The sequence below is a fragment of the Cryptomeria japonica genome, unplaced genomic scaffold, assembly GCF_030272615.1.
Source record: "Cryptomeria japonica unplaced genomic scaffold, Sugi_1.0 HiC_scaffold_291, whole genome shotgun sequence".
Classification (NCBI taxonomy): domain Eukaryota; kingdom Viridiplantae; phylum Streptophyta; class Pinopsida; order Cupressales; family Cupressaceae; genus Cryptomeria; species Cryptomeria japonica.
Genome location: NW_026729113.1, coordinates 43545 through 50875, shown reverse-complemented (window position 1 = coordinate 50875; position 7331 = coordinate 43545). Strand labels below are relative to the sequence as shown.

At 35.2% G+C, this 7331-nt stretch overlaps 1 long non-coding RNA gene across 1 annotated transcript; it reads right to left on the bottom strand.

The window, feature by feature from the left end:
• Window positions 1-436: 436 nt before the first annotated feature.
• On the bottom strand, window positions 437-6992 carry LOC131078748 (uncharacterized). The gene is made up of 6 exons (XR_009113842.2): window positions 6591-6992; window positions 6440-6496; window positions 5656-5969; window positions 1297-1385; window positions 804-1194; window positions 437-684 (listed from the first exon to the last, which is right to left on the bottom strand). It is a non-coding gene; the product is annotated as an uncharacterized LOC131078748 (long non-coding RNA).
• Window positions 6993-7331: the final 339 nt, after the last annotated feature.

Genomic DNA, 7331 nt, shown 5'->3' with positions numbered 1-7331 from the left:
AATTCATTATGGATGAGCTGGAGGAAATCAACATGATTTCCATCCAGAAGAATAAGGATTTGGCGCTCTCTCTTAATTGAGAGTTTTTTCTTTTGTTTTGTCTTATTTGTCTATGTTTCCTTTGTTTTCGTGAGTTCTCGGGGATGCTCCCCTGTTTTAATGTTGGTTCATGTTTGTTTGGCTGATAGCCGATTGTTGTAAAACTCTTGGTTTTGGGTCCATGTAAAACCCATTTAACTTTATAAAAAACATTATTGTTTTTTTTAAATGAAAATAGATGGTTAAGTTTTACTATGCCTATCATGTACAAATATAATGTCAATCATATTCACACAATGTTTCTCACATAGCAATACATTACTTGTTGATATATAATTACATTAAATCATATTTTGAATAGTGAACACAACTAAATAAAAAAATAATATTAATATGCTAATTTTATCGTTGTGACTTTATTTTTATAAAACAATACACCATAATCAAGCTTCTCGAAAGTCAAGCTTCTCGAGAATGTTATCAGAAAGAATCTCTCCCGTAGAAAATATTGTCGTCAGGGTAGTTACTTCCAGTGCTACCGACGCTAAGCCATTCTTCATATATTCATCGAACGAGGGCGAGTAACTTTTTAACATCCATTCTCTTTCTTTTGTCAAACTGAACAGATGATTCAACCACTGAATCCTGCAATAAAAAAACAAATGTTGTTAAACTACTAATCTCCCACTTGCTCTGCTGAAATCTGAATCAATTTAAAAAATGCAATTCAAAAAGGGGTAAAGGGTTCAAGGCAATGTATTTACCTGTTGGTGCAGGTAAGGAAGCACATCACGACCTTGAATCTCCCGTGCTCGTTCAGATAGATTGATCATTTATTACAGAGGCCCATGACAGCTATATTATTATGTTCAGTAGTAAATCAAAGATAAAAAAATCAGAGAAGGCAACAATTCCCATTATCTCTTGGCAAAGGCTTTCCTTAACAGCCTTCGCCTGAGAAAAGTTCTCTCTTTCCAGCCATTTGCTCAAGTAATCTTTCGTAAATGCTTTTTATTTCTCTCATTACATTTTCGCCCGGGAAATTAAGCTATGAGCTTCTATACAGATTCAATATAGCGGTTATTCCTGCGCCATTTTCAACACCAGACAGCTTACAAATCTCGTCAGCCTCGCCTTTCATGTTTTGCAGAACGTCTGCCATTTGACATTATTAGAGATTAAAACAGAGCGGATAATTCTGGAAATTAAACACTCGATTAAAATTTGAATGAGTGCTCATCGAAATCACGTGTATACCAGAAGATACAGCGTATCCGAAAATCCTGAGAAGCCTGAAGCCCGTGGCTGTGAGATCAATATCCCTAACGCCTCTTTCGCCCCAGTACCTACCATACGTTTCCAAAGTGAGAAGTCGAAATGATCTTTGACTTATATTTTAAAAATCACAACAATGGAGATACTATTACTGATAGAAAACAGGGAAGCAAAAATAAAACAGAGGAGCCACAAAACAGGGCAGAATACAAGAAAGTCAAATTATCAATCCATATTTCTCATTCTTCCTTTATTTCACAAAATGATTACAAAATGCCTCTTTTAATGGAGGTCTTAGATGTTTCTAGAATGGTCAGGAGGTAGCTGGAAACTTCCAGAATTTTGCATATAAAATAATGTTTTAAGACTATAGATGGTATGGTGGACAAGTTGGAGTAGATGTTGAAAACAAATACAAATCCTACCATTAATTTTGTAAACACTTGTGCATAAGAGCATGTGGATGGGGTAGGTGAGATTAGACTCCAACACTCCCCCTTAATCTCAACTACCAATATTCTATCCATTCTTTTGTTCTTTCAGCTTTCTTCAACTATCTTCCTTTTTTGTCTGTAACCTCTTCTTTGGTTTTCTTGCTAACTTGTTGTTCCTACAGCTGCTACAATTTTCAGCATTCACAATGTCTTCTCTTTAACTGATATCCTCCTCTGATTTTCTGATTTCTTTCATCAACTTCTCTTTCTTTCTTGTGCTACAGTTTTCTTCAACTGTTGTTGTAGTCTCTCAATTTCTTTAGTTTGAAGTCTTCAAAACATCATACAATCAGTAGTTACCTTGCTAGACAATGGTTTCTTTTGGCTGAAAACATTTTTAATCCCTTTTGGACATTCAAAGCTTTCATTACTTCTATTGTTCTTCACATATAAACATTTGTACAATCTTTTGAACATACCTGTGAGCTTTTGCCAACTAGGTCCATAGGTCCATCACCAATCCATTTTTATATAGCCTATTATTGATTCTTTCTTCCAACACTTTTTTTCAGAATGATTTCTCAAACCACAAATTTTACATGGATGCAAGTCCCAACACATTTCTTTTGTGTGTCCTTCTCTATTGCAATGAAAACACTTTATACAATGCCTTTTATGGGCTGTTTTGTTTGAACTAGTAGCATCATTTTCTTTTCTTATGACATATCCAAGACCTTCATACTTTGACCTCATTATAGGCTCAATAGGCTCTCTAATTCCTTGTTCTTGTTTTCCCAATCCTTGACCTTTATAACCCATTTTCTTCATGATTTTTAAACCAATATTCTTATCATCACAACTACCATAATGTGCAAACACATTCTCATCTTCTTTCTTGCATTCTTTATCACAAATAGTTTCAACTAAATCACCTTCACTAAATGATGAACACAAATCTTTTGTGTCACATGAAGCATTACTAACTAGTGGTTTTAACTTCAAACATTCATTCTCTTGTTTCAGATTTAAAATTTCCCTTTTTTGTAAACTGTTTTCTTCTTCTAATTTTTTTGACATTTCTTCCAAATCATCAAACTTCCTTTTGACATCATCAAATAACTATAATTTCTCTTCTAATTCCTTATTTTTATCTTTAACTTCTTTTAGTTCTTTTTCAAGATTATAATTTTCATCTAATAGTTCACATTTTTCCATTTGCTTCTCTTTTAAAAGAAATATCATTTCTGAAATTTTCTTCTTACATTCCTTCAATTCTTCTTTTAAATCATTTGTTTTCTCTTTCTTTACTCTATCAACTTTACGCATTGAAACAAAAAAAACTTACCTTACCCTGACACTTGACTGTGTTTTTGCTGCTGCAAATTGTCTCCTTCCAAAGAGGTAATTTTTTAATTTCCGCAATCTCCTTCAGAAACAACCTTTCATTCACCAACTATGTATTAACAACAATCTCCTTGAACACTTCTCTCAACGACTTAGCCTTCACTTCTATTCTTTCATTCAAGCTTCATTCAGTTACTTTCCTTCCCTTTGTTGAGGGGAGATTCTCTGGAAGGCTTCTACAGCTTCAACCGTATGGTAGACTCTACAAAGCTCCTTCAACCTTAATATTGTCAGCCATCATTTGTGCCTTTAATGTTGTTTTTGTGCAACATCCCTTTTGGCTACGACTCCATCTCTATAAACAGCAACAGTTTGACATTAAAAGAAATATCAATCTTCTTCTAGCAGAGACTGGACTTGATAAGCTTCAATGGCTTCCACTAAATTCTTCTGCAACAACCTCCTTGTCCTGCTCATCCATGTACCCGTATCTCCCTTCCTCTTTGACTCGTCTCCGCCTTTGTGTTATCTCCACATGATTTGGTATCTACAAACTGGAGTGCTCACAGAGCAGTACATTTTAACAAAGCAAAGACAAAATGGAGCAAAACAAAAACACTTTCTACTCTTGAGCTACAGCTCTGATACCACTGATAGAAAACAAGGAAGCAAAAATAAAACAGAGGAGCCAAAAAACAGGCAGAATACAAGAAAGTCAAATTATCAATCCATATTTCTCATTCTTCCTTCATTTCACAAAATGATTACAAAATGCCTCTTTTAATGGAGGTTTTAGATGTTTCTAGAATGGTCAGGAGGTAGCTGGAAACTTCCAGAATTTTTCATATAAAATAATGTTTTAAGACTATAGATGGTACGGTGGACAAGTTGGAGTAGATGTTGAAAACAAATACAAATCCTACCATTAATTTTGTAAACACTTGTGCATAAGAGCATGTGGATGGGGTAGGTGAGATTAGACTCCAACAATTACTCACTTGAACACATAATTGTTGGAAGGACTAATTTCTCCTGCCACCGTTTACTGCAGTTTGCTATACTTAGCCTTCAGATCCACAGTGAGCCCTCAGTCGGCCACCGTTAAACTCCTCGTGCACATTTTTCCCATTCATGCAGTCAAGACTTCTTTATTTCCACGCATGCAGAGCTATCTGTTTAATCTTTTAATCGATGGAACTACTACTTCCACCGCTCATGAATTGGCTAAGTAATAGTTAGATAATTTTTTAATTTTTTTCTGTGTTCATATGCTTTGTGTGTTTATGATCTAATTGTTAAATTTTTTCTGTGTATCCATATCTCCATCCACCCCTTCATATTTGGGATTTGGTAGAGAAAGGTTTTGTAGAACCAAGGATGATGCAGCTTATCAGAGATTACAACAAGCAGAAAAAGATCAACTTAAAGATAATAGAAAAAAGGATGCAAAAGCTCTGTTTTTAATTCAGCAAGCAATGGATGAATCAATCTTTCCTAAGGTTTGGACAGCAATAAAATTCAAGAAAGCCTATCAAGGTAATACAAAGATGAAAGTGGCTAAATTACAATCTCTAGAGACTCTAGAGACAGCCTATCAAGATAATACAAAGATGAAAGTGGCTAAATTACAATCTCTTACGAGAAATTAGTCCTTCCAACAATAATCCATGGCTTGTTTAATCTCCGTTTCGAAATGGCATTCAAGCCCAAGACATTCAACACTATCTACCGCTCTCAAACGCTTACGAGTATTAAATACAATCTAGTGAACATTTGACTGTTAGAATCCAATATTCAATCAATATTGCTTGCGACTATGAAATGCATGAATTACCATGGTCTCCAAACTTTGTAACAAGGCTCCTCAAATATCGTAGACAATTCTTGTCTCTTGTGTGCATAAATACGCAAGCTGTAGATGCTGGGGAGCCTGAGAATGATCCATCCTCGGATTGCAGTTTCAGCATATTTTTCCAATCGACTATTTCTTGTATCCCTTCTAGACACTGCAACATTTTTGAGGGATGGCTGTGTAGCTCTTCAACAGATTATTTAATTCGCAAAAATCTTATTAAATCATTTCCATCTTTAGTTAATGCGTGCCTTGAAATAAGACATGTCACTAATAGATAATAGGAAAAGATTGGTTAGAATTTCACTTTCTCAATTCAGAATTTCGGAGTCCCGCTTTCCGATTATATGCTTTATGATAGACAGCTCATAAGGAAGTTCCAAACCCAAAAGTTTGGCTTCACTCAGGAGTGCAGGAAAGACCATTTCGAATCCCTTGGATTGATGATGACCAAGTGCTTCTCTAATCATTCCTTCTGTATTTGTCCTTAAGAAATAAAGACCTGCTATGGTCCAGATATTAAAACTTTTAATTTGTTTGAAGGTAAACCTCATCCTTTAACTATGCCTCATGTAAGGTAATTTAAAATATCTGAGTTGAATTATCCCAGGTAAAAATAGTAAGTGCTAAAATATGGTGATAATGTCGTTTGGCCTTTTGGCCCAAAGGAACCACAAATGGAAAGGCAAGGCAAAAAACGAATATAATTACCTCTGTTCACTTGATCGTTACCAACGCTCCTGATAGTTAGATTAACTACGCAGGCAAGAGTGTTGAGTAGTCTATCACACGATAAAGAACGACTCTTGTCTCCCCAGGAACCATCCAGTAACTGATTCTGAAGAATCCAGTCCACCATTTGGGGAAATTGGGGTGCACCGGAGCCATTAATGGCAGGAACTCTCGCTACCCACGCAGTATCATATTCAGAGGGACTTATTTCCCCATCTTCCACCAAAATTTAAGAGCATTTTGATCTCTGCAAACAATTCCTCTATTCTCTTATCTATCTCATCCAAAGGAGCCTGAACAACAACATTCAATTAGACTTTGAGATTCAAAATATTAACTACATGTAACTGTATATCTTTTATTTCTTCGGATTTTTTGCGTTCTACATTTTTCAGTGACAAATTCAATCTCAGTAACTAATGATAAATGGAACACTAAATCCACAAGTACCCAAAGAATTTGCTGATAAAAATTCATCCATCTAAATTCTGTAGGCCAACTCAAAAGATTCAATACTTAATACCTCGTTAGATATTGTAACAGAATAAACATAATTTGGCTTCCTTTAATTAGGATTGATTTGACGCTCCCTGTGAGCTATCGTTAATTTGATCGTGTTAAAGAATTTTTCATCAACGTTGGAGAAAAAATGATTATAGATTGTTGATGCAAAAACTTTAATACAAAAACTACAGACAACTACCTTAAATTATTTAACGCTCCAATATTTCACAGATCTAAACTCAAAAGTAGATAAAGTTACCCTTAAGTGTTTTCGTATCTTCTCCGACAAGAACATTAGATGGCATGTTGTGGCAAGCTGTAAACAATTGTAAAAAACAATAATAATCAAATTTTCAGTTCCAGGATTAAGGATTACAAGCGGTTTGAAAAGAGTAAAGAAAAATAAATACCCGGACTCTTTGTGCGTGAGTAATTTCCAAAAGGCGAAGACCCATGGACTTTTGTTTGAATCCATCCTCGGGATTTAGTGCTAGCCTCAGAAACCGAAATGAGGGGAGAAGACAAAATCTAGGCCATTTTGAATAAACTAGATATAACAGGCATGAGGAGAAGAGGCCTTTATAAGATTGGAGTGGGCATACCGTGCCAATTCTCAATAAGATTCCAAATAACAGTATATTTTGTAAGCCAAAATATTGTCATGTTATAAGATTCGATTCACAGACCGTGGCCTTATACCATGTCATTTTTAAAAATTTATCTTTAAAAAAAGTGCATTATGATAGAAAATAGGGGAGCAGAGGAGCCACAAAACAGGGCAGAATACAAGAAAGACAAATTATCAATCCATATTTCTCATTCTTCCTTTCATACCCAAAATGATTACAAAATGCCTCTTTTAATGGAGGTCTTAGATGTTTCTAGAATGGTCAGGAGGTAGCTGGAAACTTCCAGAATTTTGCATATAAAATAATGTTTTAACACTATAGAAGGTACAATGGACAGGTTGGAGTAGATGTTGAAAACAAATCCAAATCCTGCTAATTCTGTAAACACTTGTGCATACGGAGCATGTGGATGGGGTAGGTGAGATTAGACTCCAACACTCCCCCTTAATCTCAACTACCAATATTCTATCCATTCTTTTGTTCTTTTCAACTTTCTTCAACTACCTTCCCTTTTTGTCTGTG